This window comes from Psammomys obesus, unplaced genomic scaffold (genome assembly GCF_907164565.1).
Source record: "Psammomys obesus unplaced genomic scaffold, mPsaObe1.curated_primary_1811, whole genome shotgun sequence".
NCBI lineage: Eukaryota > Metazoa > Chordata > Mammalia > Rodentia > Muridae > Psammomys > Psammomys obesus.
In genome coordinates, this window is record NW_026587216.1 from 44527616 (window position 1) to 44547945 (window position 20330).

A 20330-nucleotide genomic window follows, 5' to 3' on the forward strand; every position below is an offset into this window, starting at 1 on the left:
TGCCTAATGAACCTGCTATCAAACGGTATCTTAGTTACCATTGTACTGCTGTGAAGAGATGCCATGACCAAGATAACTGTCGAAAGAAAACATTTAGCTGGGGTCTTGCTTAAAGTTTTAGATTATTAGTCCATGATCATCATGGTTTAGTGCAGGGAGGCATGGCACTAGGGAGGTAGCTGAGAACTTTACATCCTGATCTCCAGGCAGCAGGCAGAAAAGAGAGAGAGAGAGAGAGAGAGAGAAGACTAGGCTTAATATGGGCTTTTGAAACATCAAAGCCCACCTCCAGAGACATGCTTCTTCCAACAAGGCCACACCTACTCCAACAAGGCCATACCTCCTAATCCTTCACATACAATTCTACTAACTGGGGACCAAGTGTTTAAACATTTGAGCCTATGGGAGCCATTCTCACTTGAATCGTCTTCTCAGGCTTGCGTTTGAATCTCATATCTCACTTCTACCAGCTATAGTTGTATAGATGGCCTCAAATAGGCTGTGCAAATACTCTTTATTCTTCATTATCTAAAAGAAATAATGACTGGATGTACTGGATAGAATTCTTCGGAGGAATGAAAACAACAGAATACATGTAGATTTCACGAAAAGAATTTATTTAATAGGCTCATAGGGAAGGGCTCTGGGAACACAATAGAATGGCTGGGTGTGACGTTGGACTTGGTTTCTAATACAGGAAGCAGGATGCCTCACCCTGCCCAGGCCCATGCTGACAGCCTGGAAGCTGCCTGGAGAATCCACAGTGAAAGGTCAAAAGACCTGGAAACCAATGTCAGCAATGACAGACATAAATACTGAGAAAGAAAGAGCTTTTTAGCAATTACATGCTGACCTCCTTTTTCCATGGCTTGCTGGCTCCTTAGAAGGTGCTGCCTATGTTCAGAGCAGGTCTTTTTCCCATCAGCGTTTTGTACAACACTCCTCTCTAGAAAAGCCCCTGAAAACAGTCAGATGTATTTCACCACCCTAGACATCTCAGTGCAGTCAAATTGGCAGCCAGGACCAACTATCCCATCCCATCACAGAGCATTCAGCATGATTATTCAAGTAAATGTGTGCGCTGTACACTCAACTTAAGACTTGACCCTTAGTAGTAGCTCAATAGATGAACATTTAAGCAACAGAAACAACATATTTAATTTAAAGATTCCATTGCTGGAGTCAAGCAGACGAACCTAAGTATCCTCATAAAGTTAGGGTTCTGAACGCGCCCAAGTGAAACTTTGGAACTACCAAAGCACAGGAGAAGCATTTCTTGTAGCAGTCTAACTTACTGGTTTTTGGAATTTCGACCTTGGCTCTAACATGCAGCCTTGTGTACAGCTGTTCAGCTTTCTGATGGGGAACAAACACTAAAACTTGGCAGAGTTCTCATTAGTGGAGTACTGCCACTGTTTGGGTTTCGTGGATGCCTCCCTGGGACTGTATTGTCTGGTCAGACGATACTGACTTCCAGGCTGTGCTTATTTGTTCTCGGAAGTTCTTCCTAAACAATGAGCTTTTCTCTGAACCCAAATAAGTAACAGAGGCTGCACCATTTCAGGTCTGTAATCAAAACCCTTTAATTCTGGTTTTCCCCCTTGCTAATGGGCTCTCCAGTTCACATTGTTCGTGTCCTGAGCATTTGCTGTTTTTGTGACTAGGATGCACTTGGTGGGGTTCACAGAGCTTCTGGAGATGGAAATTATCCAAATGAGAAAGAGAAGAGGAATGAAAAGGGTGATCAATTCTACTGTTTTAGGAGTTTCTCCTGTTAAAAAGCCATCATTCATCTGTCACATATTTGAGGAATCGTACAAGCAAGCCTGCTGATGAAGGAAATGACTGTTGGAAGGACTCTGTTTTAATGAGTCATATAAAGAAATCAACAACATTATTAGAAAATATTCACCAACTGGTGCCCTTTTCTAAAAAAAATTCATAGACATCAATGCAGCTTTTTGAATAAGATAGAGCAGCAAAAATGAACATTCAAATGGTAGTTCTTAATCCTATGCTTCCATATGGTGCTTACATTCCAAAGTATTTGATTTCAAATCATACAAAGACTGTATTCTTAACTCTTGGGTTTGCTTATCTTGACCTATTTATCTATCTTGACCTAAAAGTAACAAGGGAAACATAACATGAGTACGTTAAAAACTTTGAACTATTAGATTCAGGTCCGGCTTGTTAGATTTCATTTTTGTTAAGAATACTAAAGATTTAAATGCAGTGCGTAATTGCTACTTAATGGCAGATTCACGATAGATTGTTTGTGCAGAGTCAAATAATTTTCTGAGGTATAGTCATTTATTGAAATTGTATCCTGAAGTGCGGAGCCACAAACCCAACCAGGCTTTTGCATTAGCTCTACCTTCATCTTCACTTTCCTGTTTCCAGATATAGACCACGTCTGCCATGCAGGCAGCAAATGAAAGCAATCTTGGCTTTTATGGTATTAGAAGCATTGTGTGTCTATATTTACTGACTGTCACACTAAGCTAAGCTTTCAAAAGCATAATAGTATGTAAGTTAATGAGACAGATTCTATCTTTTAGCATCTGTATTAATTCCTTTGCCTTCAGGAGTCTGTTTTGGGGAAAGGACTTGTTGCACTGCCCAGGCTGGCCTAGAAATCGTCCTCCTTCAGCCTCTGCTTCCAAAATTAGGCTCACACGAACAATCCTTTTTTGGAATATACCCAATAGACAAGACACATTAGCCATATAGTGAGTCCCCAGATTGTTGAAACTTAATTGCTCAAATAGAATAGGAGCAAGCCTCTGTAGAAAAGATAGTCTAGTTGAAGACTGAAGCCTTTAAAATGAGCAGCTCTTAAACGAAGTTAGCTTGAGTACTACAACAGAAATACAAACAAGTCCCTCAATGGTAAATGACAGTTTCTCTAGTAAAGCCTTTAGATAATCACCCGAGGCTGATAGGATGCTGTCCCCAAGGCTCTCACTGTGAGTGTCAAACTTTTGCATACAAGTCGTTTGATGTCTCGTTACTGAGGTCAGTTTCTCATGTCAGGAAGTTTGACCAGGTTCTGCACCATATTGCCAAGTGTAAGGCAAGTTTTCTAAGCCGTGTCATTGGGTTTGGATGACAGAGGGGAAGGGACACAAGTCAAAATATCAGTTATTAAGTGTTGAGGATCACTTTAAAGGTATGCAACAATTCATCAGTGATCTCAAGTGAACTCAATTCTAAGTTACATTTTCTTACATATTTGCCCTAAAGCCAGTTCATCAAAAAGATTTGAAAAGATCCCCAACATGTGATAGCTGATATTTTGAAATGTGTCATACCTAAAATCAAGCAAATGAACACAATAGCCTTTGATATAATATCATATAATAATATTGTCAGTAAAAGTACGGACTGGCTTCTGTGGTTAGAAGGTTTTTTTCACCAGTGAGGGTAGCTCCAACCCCTTCTTCCTGGCCTGGGCAGGCCACCAGGGACTGGAAAAGAGGACTGTCCTGTGGAACTCAGTGCAATACTCTGGGGGCATTATAGAGGTGATCAGGCCTTTCACACTCTCAGAGCCTGAGTCCCAGAATGCCCTGCATATGGAAAGACCCTCCAAACACCAGGGATGAACTTGTGGTATGCAGGCAGGATCCCGAAACAAGGGAGTTCTGCCAGAAAATGAACTTTGGTTAGAGACATCTGCAATTGAAAGGACACACTTTCTTAGCTGCCTTTAAATTAGAGATCAAAGCCTCTTCTCCAGCCTTGGGCATGGATACAACAGGCAATTCAAGCGGAGGAAGGAACAGTGTCACTCCAGTGATGGAGAAGTACTGTCTGAGGGCATAACGCCTTCTGCTTAATATTACTGCTAATTTTGCTTTTCATGTTTTCATTTTTATTACTCATTCTTTTGTGCTCTTAACTGTTTGGCCACTGTTCTTTAATGTATTCCTCTTTGTAAATGGGTCCCATGCCTGTCCTTTTGCTACATACTACCCTATAGTATTTTCTCTACTACTTCTCATAATGCTGTTGTGTAACACTCTCCTACCAGATTGAAACGTTTTATTCTGCTCTTTAAATAGAAAGCTAAACAACTCAAAATAGCTTCAGGAAGTCCCTGAAACTGAACTAGATTAACTAGTTCCTGCCAAAGTAAACAAAAACCTGAGAGTGTCTGAGAGTGTCCCTCAGTTAGAAAGATGCCGAGCTTTAGGAAAGACTATCAGAGGAGAAAAGCTGCAAAGAGAACTCTTGAGACGGGACCAGCTGCCTGGATGGCGTTCAGACCAGAGTCACATTTAGAAAGAAGGTGTTGAGCTGCTTGCAGGCTGTGCGGTGTGTTCCAGGTCCCCAGCGTCTTGAGCTGTCAGCATGCTACAGCGGCTCTGGTGACGCATCTGTCTTTGAGTCATTTCTGCTCCTTTAAGTAGCCCCTCACCCATCTCTGTAAGTAACCCAAGAAAAGCCAGTGGTTCACCAGTTGGATTTTGGTGGGATCATACTTTGGTCTGTCATTGGTTCCCTAGAGGGTGAGTAGACCTGGTTGTTGTGTTTCCTCAGGGAGTGTTTGTCACATAACGAACGCTAGGCCATATACTTTCTTCTCATGATGGCCTTTCTCCACGTTTCCCCGTTTAAACTTCCCCATCTTCACCCTGAAATATTGATACCCTTATTTCTAATAAAGCTATCAACCACATCGTTTTTATACAGTACCTTCGTGCTGTTTCCTGGGCACCTTGTCAGAACCACAGGTGATGTGTACAAATACCTGCTATTAGAGGTTGACGTGAGGGCTGCTGTCAAATCGGTATACTTGCTACTATAGTCCAGTTGCACATGAAGTCCAGGGGACGGCAGAGTCAAAGCGAAGCCAACTTACCAGGCAGACTCAGAAAACGAAACTAACACTAAGCGGAGGTGAAAAATAGAAACTGGTGGATACACCCATCCCAGCTTATACATAAAACACGACAAAGAAACAAATAAGCACACACGTAAGAAAACCCAGGAATGACCATATGACCAAGCTAGACCACTTCAGCAAGTAAATCTAAATATAACCACAGAAATACTCATACCACCAAGTTTATGTCTGCAGTATTCCCAATAACCAGGAAAAAAACTGGCCCGGATGCCCATCAATTTAGCCTAGATGGATGGATTAAAAAGAATTGTGTTACACATGCAGAATGGAATTGGATTCATAGGTAAGGACAATAAAAATTATGACATTTTCAGGAAAAATAATATAATTTGAAATAATGTTTAAATGAAGTAATCCAGAGCCATAAAAGCAAATAATATGTTTCTTTCATATGTGGATTTTATATTTTAATTTATACGTGTATGTGTGTATATGTGTGTTCGGGAGAGCATAAGCCATGAAACTAGGAAGTAGATGAAAGGAGGAGTTTTAAGGAGGTCAGGGGAAAATTTTGCCTTTAAAAACATGCAATAGAACACATGTGAAATAAAAACAAAAGTGTGACTTTTGGTGAGAAGGAGACAATAGCACAGGAAAATGGACAGAAAATTGGGGAAGACAATGAACAAAGACATATGTGTGAAAACGAACAAAACACATTCTATTATGTATACTAGTTTAAAGAAACTAATGAAAACATAAAGCCAGCAGCAGCGTATATCAGACAATAGAAGAATAAAGCATCAAGCAAACCTGCCTCAGAAACAAGGACAGAACAAGCTAATAAATGTTTCACATTTAAATCTGAAATGAGATCAGAACACTGCTGAAACAGTTGGAACTAAATGCCAAGATCCCCACGCCCTATGAAAATGGTCAGAGTCACTCTTCCACCTCTGGAACTGTCCCACATACCATGCTATGTGCTAATAAACTAGGTCTCGTGGAGCTGGCAATGCCAAACCTCATATGAGGATCCCAAGCTGAAGATTTAAGATTAAGATGAAGCTATGCACTGAGACATACTCAGAGCAGTAGGACCTTAAAAGTGGAAATGCAGAGACCCTCACCCAGAATGAAGCCCAGCCTGTGCTCTGAGGTTGGAAGACAGAAACGTAGACATAACCAGAGCCCACTGCTGAGAAATGTAGAGTTGCTGGCTTCTCAATGATGCTGTGGTCCAGAACATTGACGTTCCTCAAAAACTTGTGATAGAAAAATGACCAACTAGTAATGAAAACCTATCTAAGCTGAGACGCCACTAAGTCCTAAACAAAAAGCAAGATCACACGGAATTATACAGATTAAAACGAAATCACCAGAAGTAAGCTTTAAAATAAATGTGATCTTAGGTTCAAGACGAATGAGAATTCCAGCAAGTAACTAAAAACTACCAGAGAAATCAAAAGGAAGTTTTCAAACTGAAGACTATAACTAAAGAAAATGTCCAGTTTATAGTAAAAAATATAGGATAGAAAATAAAAAGGAACAAAAAAATCAATAGACAAGCAGAACTAAAAACTTCTAACAAACGTGAATTTGAATCCAAATAAGAAAAGAGAAGATAGTTGAAGCATCAGACAAAGAAAAAAAATGATAAAAATTAAAAAGTTCCCTTAATCAAAATCAACTTCAAAAATTCAGAAGTGATTCCCACAGAGAGAACACACTTGACACACATTAATGTAGCCCAGGATCACATCCAGAGCCGAAGGCTGAGAAATGAGAATGAAAATACAGTTGACCCACTTCTTCAGACCAGACGCTTGAACAGTCTTCTGGCAAAAGAGGTCACTGAAGGTCAGCAAGCACGAAAACCAGTGCTAGCAAACTCAGCCATCAAGGGAGGCACATAGGGACCATCGTCATAATGGGGAAAAATATGTTGCCTAGTGATGAGAGACTCAAAGCTGTTCCCTGCAGTGATCCCGTTTTCAGAGGTTTCTCTTTGCTACTTCCTGCTCTAACATTGAGTCAGGTGCCCTCCATAGCCCCTTCCACAGATTGCCTTAACTGTAAAGACAGTTATGAATGTACAAACCCCTATTTTCCTAGTACTCCTGAGTGCGGAATAACTTTGGGTGGTCACATCTGGAAGGGTGCTTACAGAAATGCTATGATGCATATCTTCAGAATCCCCGGGCTATGGGGAGATGTACGGAATCCGCAAGACAGAGGGACTTCTTTTTGAAACACTGGACAGTTGTAGCAGCCAGTGTCTAGGACCCACATGCCTTCCCTTGGGAGAACTCATATTAAAGGTTCTGTCTTAGGATGAGGTGGACGGTTGCTGAAAGGTGAGAACTGGCCATCTTCCAACATGTTGCTTTACTAGCAAAGCTCATTCACCATCATTCTGACTCTTGATTCATTGACCCTTTAAGTGCCCTGAACCAAACATGGCAATGTGACAACACTGTGTGCTGCCAAGAATGCAGGATGTCACGATGCTCAGGTGATGTTTCTGAGAAGGAGTGCAGGACAGCTATTTTAGAAAACCTTTAGAAGGACAGAACATACCTTGTGACAGCTCTGAGCCACTTGTATACACACTAACCAGAGTTACAGAGAGATACACTAAAGATCTGTGCAAGAAGTCCAATAAAGACTGCCCTAACTTGGAAATAACCAAACAACATTAACAGTAGAATGAATACATGATGCTAAGATTCAGGAGAAAAATTAGCACTGTTAGCTATTTTGGCCTGTGAGAGGGACTGTTAGCTTCTCACAGGCGTTATGTTAAACTTAACTGAATTACCCCCACGGAAGAAGAGTATTTCTGAAGGTGGGATAAGGGAATCACCACAGACTGAATGCTTCAGTTGGCATCGAAAATATGTTTTCTTTTGAAACCCATTCAGCTAACACTTAGCTGTTGTGTACTTTGAAGTGTTCCCTTTAGCATAAACAAGACCCCGTATCTCTGTAGCACCATTTAGACACAAGAACCTCTACATAAATAAACTGAAGCCTAATGTGAGTATAGCCTTGTAACTAAGCAGGGGAACTCACACAAATCATTGCAGTAAAATTTAGGTAATCCCAGACAGAAAGCTGAACAAATAATGCTAAGTCACACTACAACAAATGGATAATCTTTGCAGTCATTTGTGTGTGTTTTTCTGGTTATAAAGACTGTACCATTCTGAAGGGATATGCTGCCTGGCTTTAAGGCTTTTTCAAGTAAACTTTACTACACTGTATTGATTTTTGTTTCTTCCCTTTTAAAAATGTCCTTATTTTCTATTTATTATTTCATATATGAGTGTTTTGTTCGAATTTATGTATGTTCATCATATATGTGCCTGGTGTCAAAGCAGGTCAGAATGGTGATTCAGATCTTATGGTAACTCTTAGAGTTACTGATGGTTGTGAGCTGTCAGGTGCATCATATTGATTTCCTAAGTGGCTGTACAAGTTTGTTTTCCCACCAGCAATATAGGAGTAATTCCCCTTTCTCCACAACCTCACCAGCATGTGCTGTCACTTGAGTGTTTGCATTCTGACAGGTGTGAGATGGAATCTCAGAGTTGTTTTGATTTTCACTTCCCTGATGACTAAGGACTTTGAATATTTCTTTAACTGCTTTTCTGGCATTGGAGATTCTTCTGTTGAGAATTCTTTGTTTAGCTTTGTGCCCCATTTTTGAATTGGGTTATTTGGTTTGTTGGAGTTTAATTTCTTGAGTTCTTCATATAGTCTGGATATTAGGCCACTGTGAGATGTAGAGTTGGTGAAGAGGTTTTTTCAATCTGTAGACTGTCATTTTGTTTTATTGATGGTGTCCTTTGCCTTACAAAAGCTTTTCAGTCTCAAGAGGTTCCATTTATTAATTATTGATCATAGGGCCCGAGCTGCTGGTGTCTGTTCAGGAAGGTGTCTTCTGTGCCAATGAGTTCAAGGCTGGTTCCCACTTTACCTTATAGTAGAATTATTATTTCTGGTTTTACATTGAAGTCTTTCCACTTGAACTTCAGTGTTTTTGCAAAGTGTTAAATATGGATCTATTTGCATTTTTTCTGCATCCAGTTAGACCAGCACCATTTGTTGAAGATGCTGTCTTTTTTTCCATTGTATGGTTTTGGTTCCTTTGTCAAAAATAAAGTGTTCTTAGTTATGTGGGTTTATTTCTAGGTCTTCAGTTTGATTCTATTGATCAAGCAGTCTGTTTCTATGCCAGCACCATGCAGTTTTTATTACTATTGCTCTGTAGTATAGCTTGAAGTCAGAGATGGAGATACTTACAGAAGTTCTGTTATTGTATAGAGTTTTTCTTTTTCTTTCTTCTTTTTTTTAGATCTTCTGTTTTTTTTTCCCATATGAAGTTTAGAATTATTCTTTCAAGGTCTGTAAAAATTTGTGTTGGTATTTTGATGGGGATTGCATTGAATCTGTAGATTGCTTTTGGTAAGATGGCCATTTTTACTATGTCAATCCTACCAGTCCATGAGCATGGGAAATCTTTCCATCTTCTGATATCTTCTTCAATTTCTTTCTTCAGAGACGTGAAGTTGTCATACAGGTCTTTTACATGCTTGGTCAGAGTCACACCAAGATACTTTATATTGTTTGTGGCTATTGTGAATGGTGTGGTTTCCCTAATTTCTTTCTCAGTCCATTTGTCATTTGTGTACAGGAGGACTACTGATTTTTTTTAAATTTATCTTGTATCCAACCACTTTGCTGAAGGTGTTTATCAGCTGTAGGAGTTCTCTGGTGGAATTTTAGGGGTCACTTATTTATACTATCATATCATCTGAAAATAGTGATAGTTTAACTTCTTCCTTTCTGATTTGTATCTCCTTGATCTCCTTTAGTTGTCTTCTTGCTGTGACTAGAATTTCTACTACTGTATTGAAGAGATATGGTGAGAGTGGGCAGCCTTGTCTTACCACTGATTTTAATGGGATTTCTTTGAGTTTCTCTTTATTTAACTTGATGTTGCCAATTGGCTTGCTGTGTATTGCCTTTATTATGTTTACATTTGAGCCTATATCCCTGATCTCCTCAAGAATTTTTTCCATGAAGAGGTGTTGGATTTTGTCAGTCTTTTTCTGCATCTAATGAGATGATCATGTGGGTTTTTTCCTTTCAATTTGCTTATATGGTGAATTACATTGATGGATTTTCGTATTTTCATCCCTGAATTCCTGGGATGAAGCCTAGTTGATCATGGTGGATGACATACTGATGTGTTCTTGGATTCGGTTTATGAGTATTTTATTAAGTAGTTTTTTTGTTGATTTTCATAAATGAAATTGGTCTGAAATTCTCTTTATTAATTGAGTCTTTGTGTGGTTTGGGTATCATGATGACTGTGGCCTCACAGAGTGAGTTTTGCAGTCTGAATCTGATCCCGAGTTTTCTAAGGTCAGTGTTATGTAATATTCCTTACCACGTGGTGGTATCTCCCTGTACCAGAAGTTTGATCTATCTAGAAGACCCTGGGTAAGCAGCAGATTTGTAAATTGCCATTGGCATTTTAAGCTGCCATTGTCAGCTCCTGTGACAGTCTAGGATAATGATGCCATCAGCCAAGACCCACTAAAATAGTAAGATACAATCAATTTTTACTAAGCAGTAGTTTCTTGCCTGGACAGCTACATAGGCATCCACAGCCTTGCACACAACTGGGATTTAGAATACTGCTATAAACCAACTGTTACACAGAACTGTATACAATTTGTTTTGTTTGTAAAAAGATGCAATGTAGACTTATTATTCACTCCAAGACTCATTCTCATCTTTTTTTTTTTTTTAAATGCAGATCCTAATAAAATTTCCCAACAAGCACTATCCTGGTAAGTTTTCTTTGAAGAGAACTATAGAGCACCCTCATGAGAACTGAAAGGAGTCAAACTCTCATAGGTTATTGCCATTGCATTCTGTTGCATATCATAGCTACATGGTAAGACACTATTGCTAAAGACACTTGGTATGACAGACTTTACATAGGAAGATAGCACACACACACACACACACACACACACACACACACACACACACACACTACCCATACCAGAAAGGTCACTGGTAACAGACCAATGTATGATTAGCTTCTAAGTCCACCTTATGAACCAATAATGTCTCCTAGGGTTGTTTAAAGGAATATGGCAGAGGGGTTATTTGTAGGAGCAGAAATGACTCAGCTGTATCCTAAAGCCCAACCAGCATGTGTGACAGCTCACAGAAGCTGAAAATCGGAAACACCCTGGACAGACTACAGCAGCTCCCTTGTTTTTTTCTAGGCACGTTGTCTACCCTCTGCTTCTTCCAGCTGACCGGTCTTATCTGAGACATACTCGTACCAGTCTTTATTGTTCATATACTCTAAAATCGTGGTTCTCAACCTTCTGATGCTGTAATTCTTTAATGTAGTTCCTCATGTTGTTGTGACTCTAATCATAAAATTATTTCTATTGAGACTTCATATCTATACTTTGCCAATATTATGAATCATCATGTAAATATCTGATATACAGGATATCTGACATGCAACCCCTATGAAAGGATTTTTTTTCACCCCAAAAGAAGTTATAACTCATAGTTTGAGCACTGCTGTTCTAGGGAAAAGAAAAAAAATTAGTGAATCTTGTCAGTTTCAGGAACTTCCTGAGGCTATTTTGATTGTTTATTTTCTTTCTTAATGGTGTTTCCTTTTAGGTTGTTTCACTTTCTCCTAGAATCTTGTTTCACCTCTTTGTAAGTATCCTATCCTTCATAGTTTCTATCAGGATGGAAGGCTTTAACCTCAGAGGAAACTGCTACACAACAACACTACACACCTTGGTTGGAATCACACAAAAAATTAATCTGGAACTGACCAGAAAACACTTTTCCTGCTGGCTACCTTTCATAGTGTCAGAGGATGCCATATGGTAACTGGGAAGCAAAAGATATTAATGATCTTACCCAGTATTGCATGCTATAATACCTATCCGCTAAGGAAGGTATCCACAATGTTGCAGTAACAGCATAATTGTTACAGGGGCAAGCAAGCAACTACTTTCTGCTTGGATTTGAGCCTGGTTCCCTGAATGGAACTAGATGCCGTACTGTAAACCTGGTCAAAAGCCCATTGATAAGGAGGAAATGAATTTCAGAGAGAACTTTGTACAGTTGTTTTACATAATAGTTATTTTGTTAAACTGCCTTCTAAATGTTTATGCTTCTAAGCATAGGGATTTGTGCTGCTATCACTGTTGGTCAGAGAAGCTTCCTTTTGTGGTGACAGTGGTTAACACAAAGACATTTAACTGGAAAAAAATGCTGAGGATAAGTGACTGTGAGTTACTTAGCTCTAAAAGGAATATCTGAAAGCCTTAACACCAGCAAGGCTTGAAGAACAAAGTGGGAGATAGAACTGAAGAGCTGGAGGATGAGGAAGAGCGCTGTGAAATTGAAAGGGTTAGACTAACTTTGTAACCTGTATGTCTTCTAAAGCCTATAGTTTTGAGTTTTAAGTTCAGGTTAACCTAAAGCATCTTAGTACCTTTCCAGAGAATGGAAAAATGTGACCCTATCTATGAGGACAGATAGAAAAAAAGGCAAGCAAGCAATGACCTTCACTCAGCAAAAAGAAAAACTCCTGTCTTTGAGATAGCATTTCTTAGCAACAAACGTAGACTTCTTCTGAGTAGCTTTTGACCTCCAGCCAAAAGTCTGTAGCCCCTAATCTTCAAGGATGAGCTAACCACCCCCACCTTCAATTGCAGCTGCATCCACACTTGGCAAGACTGGCCAAGCTTGAGCACCTAAGACTAACCAATTATCTTACTTTATAGCTTCCTCATCCAATCCTAAATTGCCAAGACTGCAACTTCAAATCTCCCGCAATTTTTCTTTTAAAAACCTAAAGGCATTTGTCTCCCGGTGCCACTCTCTGCTGACCGGCAGGGGTGACTCCATTGCGCAATGGTTAATAAACCTCTTGCTTTTGCAACGAGTCTTGGTCTGGGGGAGTTTCTGGGAAGGGCGCGATCTTAAACTCCTGAGATGTGAGACCCCAGGTCTTAAAAAATGCTGTCTTGTGGCCCTGACATGGCCATTGTACACATAGAATCTCAGCAACTATGATTAATGGCATAGAAGATCAAGCCAACAATATTCCAGCATGAATAGGGAAGGAGTTCACGATGTCCTATTCCTAGCAGAAAACTGTTTGTGGGTGAGAGACTGTTATATGGGAGAGAGACTCATTTTCTTTGGGCCTGTGGCCACTGGGAGGTTGCCTACCCCCGAGCCTGTGGCCTCACATCCATGTGCACAGAGACAGCACCAACTAGTCTTGATGAGTTAAATTTTTTTAATAGGATATGAAGTTAGGAAAGAGATGTGTCGGATGAGCTAAGGAAAATTGATGGGTACTAAGGGCAATATGATTTTAAAATACATGGTATATGTGAGTGAAATTCTCAAAGAAAAAATCTTACCAGATTAACATAGATAAGGATTAATCTAAAATTTGACCAGAGCAAATACAGGATGGCTTCATAACTAATGCCCAGCTGTAGCCATGAAGACAAATGTGGGAGTTAACTTTGTAAGATAAACAATGTCTTCTTTATCTTGTTTTCCTGGAGTGTGGTCGAAGGTCGGTCAATAGAGGTGATGTAGAATATTTCAACTCAAATACTGGCTTCCTTAAAGGCAAAAGAAAACTCAGCATGTAAAGAACTCTAAGTATGGAAAGTTTCAAGCAGAAAGATTAAATGATTGTACAGCAGCTGAAACAGTACAGTGGCCATAATTTATGCTAAGTTGTTGGCGATTGCCTGAGTAGTTCCGTGAATACTCTATTTACTAATGTTAATCCCAGTCTCAAAGAATTCAAATGGTCAAAACAGTGATGAACTAATATATAATAATTTAGCAAATGAAGGAACAAATTAAGTGGTCTAAATTTTTATTTAATGTCACTGTTCAATGAATGCTCCCATTAGGTTTCAATTCAAATGAGTTTATAGTTCTAGTCGTTGATGGCTAGCAAAGGAGCAACATTTTGCCATGACTGCTGGACAAAAGCTTGATTTATAGAATGGCTGTGAATCACTAGTAAGCAAACAATGGCAAAGGAAGACAAGCACATGCCATTTTCACCAGTTAATGAAGAAATGCATCATTGTAAAAATAAATAAATAAATAAAGCACTCATTTCTAAATTCCAAAGTGTCAGCTTTGAAATTAAAATCATTACTTAGTAAACTGAGCAAGTTTCATGGGCTTTTAAAAACTGGTTTTATTTTGGAAAGAGAACATTAAAGTGAACATTTTGACATTAACTACAGTAAATTGATGGCAATGAGTACAGTGTGGTGCAATCTTTTTGGAAAGTAGCCTGATTATATACCTGAAGGATATGGTAAGTGGATGTGTATGCATATAAATCCACAATTTTACCTTCAGCAATTCAACCTAAGGATCTCTTAGGATTTTTATAAATTTGATCAGTAGGAGCCATTGAAATCCCTAGCAACAGGACTTGAAGAGATAGCTGGTAAATATATACAAAATACAAATTCTAGTGGATTCATAAAGGCAAGAGAAAAGAAAGTGTGGCAAATGCCAGGGGATGAGCTTTTGGCAACAGTCCAGCCAGGTAACTAAACATGGGCTTTGAAGATTCAAGTGGCGTAGGGAGGCATTATGGTTGGAAAATGAAATGTCCCTAGCAGGTTCAAGTATTGCTACTACTGTGATATTTTAGGGGGATCCTAAAATTTTGGGAGTGGCCTGACTAAAAGAAAGAGATCACTGCCATGTTTGAAAAGTATACCTGGTGCCTTGTCCTGACCTGGGTATATACTTTGTGTCCTTTATGAGATGAACAGCCTCCTTCACCACATATTCCTGTTGCCATGAGCTCAGACTCACAACAGACCCACAATCAACAGAAGCAAGGAATATAGACTACGACCTCTGAAACCGCTCTCAGAATAAGTCTTTCCACAGTTAGGCTAATTGCTGTCCATATTTGCCATAGCAACAAGAAAGTCTCGCTGATATAAACGACTTCTTTTCACAAACCCCAGCACAGTACAAGGACATGGGATTTTGTTTTTAAAGTATTTTACCCAATTAGGGACATATAATGGGTTTATTCCATCCAATTGGGATGTCCTTTGAAACTGGATGATACATAAGATTCTTGTAAGTGAAGTCCTATGTTCAAAGAGTAGACTGACAGGAAGCGGATGCAGTTTCTGGAGACGAAAATCAGTCCATGAGCTGGATAACGTAAGAGGCACAGTGAACACCTGCACCTGAAACCTGGACTTGGGTTAGCAATCTGCAGTAACCATAGCCAGCCATTAAGTAGTTACAAACGGCCGACTCTTTCCTGGCTCTGTGCCTAGTACAGAGGTCCAGAATCAGCAGTAGTTTACAGGCAGTTTCCACTAACTGTGAGTTAGTACTTGGAAAGGGAGAGATTATCTCATTTAGACTAATGCAGCCAAGGCTGATGTCTCTACTCTGGAGTCATCCTATGTGCAGTGCGAGCCACTGCCCCTGGCTCTCCTCTCTGAGCAAAGCAGGGTAAATCTAGTCCCTTGTATCGCACAGCCACAAAACACAAAGCATGTCAGGTAAAGCATCCAAATGTAAAATCTTAGATTCTTCTTTAGGGAAAACCAGCACCGAAAGTAGAGACCTGTTTTGAAATTGAAGTTATTGTATGTGACTGAAAAGTATGTGATGGTCCTGTTTCACCAAGCACAAAATTTTTGATTGCTTTACAACACACTTTACAGAACATTTCTTTTTTTTAATTCAAATATCAAAGGTAGAAAGCTAAGAAAGAGTTAAATATGCAAGAAACATATCTATCATTTTTATCCCTGAAACTTCATATGAGGTGGTCAAATAACACCTCTTTTTAATTTAATTTGTTATTCTTTTAAAGAAAAAGACTTTGGCAAAATAATTTCAATTGTGTTGTACTGTTTTAAATAAATCAATTTCTTCAGCTTCATGAATATTTGATGGAAAATCTTAAACTAAAAAATTAATTTGTTGTAGGCATAAGGAATTTCTTCCCTATTTTAACTTTTAAATAGACGACTCTCTTCATTTTCATTGTAGAGTTGTTTCTCTCTGAGAACAGGCAGAAGAAAAGGATGAAGAGCCATTTCTCCCGAAGCTCCCCTCCTTAAATACTGAATGAAGCAGTGGGCTATTGCCACAGCTTTGTTCCTTCAACCTGAGACTCATCGTCTATGTTCGAGCAATGATATTTGGTGCATGTATTTTTAGATAAGCTCATTAGTCTCCTTTTGGTGTTAAACTAGGTCTCATTACAGCATCAGTCACACACTTAGATGATAGGAATGCATTCTCTTTGGTCTTTAACTCTCAACAACACAGTTCAGAGATCTTTCCACAAACTCAGCGTACAAAACCTCTCATCACAGAACAAGGGCTTTGAAAACCAAGTGTTGCCATGGTTTGTGTAAGGGACTGTCAACTAACACATATGCCCCACCCAGCCAACGAGCACCTTCAGATTTATGATGAACTTCTCCCTACAAACTGCACATGCAGCTTGAAGATGGGGAGCAGGACTGTGGGAATAGTGTCCTTTTATCCCACTAAAATATTTGTACTGAAGAATCTACAGACTGAGTAACTGATAAACAGCAACCGTTTGTTTTCCTGACAGTTGTGGAGGCTAGGAAATCAGAGGGGCAGCACGTATGAGGCGTTATTTGCTATGTAATAACACAGAACAAGTCACCATGTGGATGAGAGAGATCTCACCAAGCTAACTTTTACAGCAACACATCCTCTCCACAGCTCCCCCACTGCTGAGATTCTTCAACTACACTCATGTTGTTTGTGGCGCAGTGAGGCAGCTATTGACAGGACATGCTTTACAAAAGAGAAAATGTTATACATGGCATGCCACGTGTGTGAAGACAGGACACACATTGCAAACGCTGCCCCCAGTTGCCACCCTCTGTTAGGGTGCTTCTAAGCCCTAACACCTCTAATCCTCACTCCGTCAGTCAGTGCCTGCTCTACTAAGATGGCCCCACTTCAATGCCCACTCTCCTACACATTGTCCACAATCATGATCAGTGTCCATTCTGCTATCCATTCCATTATTGCCCACTACCTGCGCACTCTTCCTTCTCCTGAGTATTCTCGATGGCCATTCTCCCATGTGTTCTACCTACCATCACTCCCTATTCCTGTCCCCTGTCCCCACCATCATTCCCCAGTTTCCCATTCGTGGTCCACCATTCTTACCATTCTTACACTAATGAAGAACTAATATTTTACCCACTAATATTCATCACTACCTACTCTCCCACATTCCTCCATTCTTCCATCTACTGCTCAGCATCACTGTCCATTCTTTCCCCAGTTTTCATCATCACTGCACACTCTTCTGCTTTTCCCCATCATGGTCAGTTTCTATTCTGCTCTCTAGTACTAACCATCGCTGTTAACAGGTGTACCTATTCCCCTGCTATCATCACTCCACATTCTTCTTCTGAGATCTCACCTTTACAGCCCATTTACCTCTCCACTTTTCACTCGCTCTCTCTTTCTACATACACACACACACACACACACACACACACACACAGACACACACACTCCTTCCCAATACCCCATCAGTGGATTTTACTGTTCACGCCTTAGCATCACTTCTTACTCTTGCGTTCATTTGTCCACTCCTGTCTCTGTACACTCCACCATCACTGCCTGCTCTCTTGCCCACTCACCTATGCTTCCCTCTCTTCCAACTTTGCCTATAATCACTGCCCATTTTTCTGCTCACCCTCAATGTGCATTCTCCTGTTATGCTCTGATTTAGATGTCACCACACTAAAGACATGACTTAAATCCGAGAACAAATAGTTAACTTTTTCACATACTTAAGGATAATCCACATCTTTATATCTAACATACAGCAATTACCCTCATTTAGTATTCCCTTTGAGATCTTAAGTTTATTCTTCTGATCATATAATTAGTAGCTTAGAGATTTTACTTAGCTTTGGGGAAGATTCTTTGTCTCACCTTCCATTTAGACGGAGAGTGGTGTCTGGAAGGTCAAAGGTATGACATGGCATTTATATTTGCTGTGTCTGATGTAATATTGTCAAATAATAGGCTCTAGATTCACTCAGGAAAAAAAAAAACATCTGGAAACGTCTGTTAGAGCGTTCTAGACAGGAGGCAGGCTGACCTACTCTAAATATGGGTTGCACCATTACATAGACTGGATCTTAGATGGAATAAGAAGTAGAAAGCATTCTGAGCACCAATATCCAATTCTCCCTGCTTCCTGACTGTGGACACAATGTGACCAAGGGCTGTGCCATGTTCCTGTACCATCCCTTTCCTGCCATGATGGGTTGTACATGATCCAAAAGAAACTCTTTGGGATAGTGCTAGGACACCCCCCCCTTCAATCTCTGCTTACATAATCCTAGAGCTTCTGCAACTGTTTGTCTAAGCTCTTGCAAATCCATCCCACAAACAAAGTTCTTAAGGTTTAGAAGCCATATGCTCAGGGTTTCTCAGAGCAGTGATACCATACTACTAGTTTTCTGTATTCACGTTCTCATCATCAGAAATGAACCAACCGATGAATGGTTTATATTGACTTGACGTTTCAGAGGGTTTAGTCCATAGCTGCTTGGCCCTGTGTGCTTGGTTAGAATACCCCAGTGAGATGAACATATGGTCAACAGGAGTTATTCACTTTAAGGTAGTCTTTATGCTGGGCTGCTTTCTTCTTTCACTTCTTTTATTCCATTGTGACTCCTGCCCTATAGCATGGCGTTCTCTACATCCCAAGGTGGTGTGAGTTCTCTCTAGAAATATTCTCATATTATCAGGCATATATTCTCCTCCACATAGTAGCCCCCAATCTAATCAGGAAGCGGTCAGTTATTCTCCAAACACTCTCACAATTGCACCAGTGAGGACTTCTTGCCTGGCAGGCTGGAATTACAGAACACAGAGTCGTCAGGTGGGGAAAACCGTTGATGAAATTTCTGTGTAATAGGGTGAAGTGATTGGAGGAAGCGCTTCTATGGTTAAGGGATCAAGAACACAATGCTAAGAAAGTGTAGAAAGGTGTAGGGGAAGTGCCGGTGTCAGCAGAATCATCATGCCAAAGCACCAAATACAGAAAGGATAGGAATCATCTCTTCAAGGATAGAAAGGAGGCCAGCATATCAGGAACACCCCCAGGAAGGAAGACAAGGTCCTGAGAAATAGGGAGGAAAACAAAGTTCTATGGCCAGGGCTCTCCATCTTGTGATGATTGACATGTGGTGCTAGATGAAGCTCTGTGGTGAGGAGCAGTAACCTCAGCCTCCCTTTACGAGGTGCCCTTAGTGTCTCCTCTCATTGGGTATGACGATAAAAATATTTTCCAGACATTGTTAGGTGTTTTTGGTTACAGTTTTCTCTGTTTACACATCCTGGTTCCTCCCCACATCCACTTCCCATCCATATCTTTACGTTTTCTTTCATTAGAAAAGAACAAAATTCTAAGAGGTGACAGCAAAACATGACAAAATAAAATATAATATAAAAGCTAAAGCAAAACCCATCACACTGAAGCTGGACAAGGCAAATCAACAGAAGGAATAGCCCAAAGGCTAGGCACGAGAATCAGAGATCCATTCATGCACACACTCAGGAGTCCAGTAAAAATACTAAGCTGAAAGCTATAATGCATATGCAGAGGACTGATGCAGTCCTGTGCAGGGCCTGTGAATGTGGCTACAGTCTTTGTGAGTTCATATGAGCTTTTCCAGTTGATTTAGAGGGCCTTGTTTTTCTGTTGTTTTCCATCCTCTCTAGCTCTTGCACTTTTTCTGCCTTCTCTTTCACAGAGTTTCCTGGGCTCTGAGGGGAGGAACTTAATTGAAACATCCCATCTAGGTCTGACTGTTGCAAGGTCTCCTTCTTTGTATAATGTCCAGCTGTTGGTCTCTGTATTTGTTTCCAGCTTCTGCAAGAAGATTCTCTGATGATGGCTCAGATAGGCAAGTGATCTTTGAGTTTAACAGAATGTCATTAGAAGTTATCTTACTGCTATTTTATTTTTTAAACCAGCCGTATTTGGTTTTTAACTAGGGCTCCACGCTTTCTAGACTCGGTTCTTGGTCGTCCAGGCAGTGTCAGGTATAGGTTCCCTCTTGTAGAGTGGGCCTTAAGTCAAATCAGAGATTGGTCGGTTACTCCCACAAGCTGTGTGCCACCATTGCCTTAGCGTAGTTTGAAGACAGACAGCATTGGTCAAAGGTTTTGTGGCTGGGTTGGTATTTATGTTTCCTTTTTTCCTTTTCTTTCTTTCTTTCTTTCTTTCTTTCTTTCTTTCTTTCTTCCTTCCTTCCTTCCTTCCTTCCTTCCTTCCTTCCTTCCTTCCTTCCTTCCTTCCTTCCTT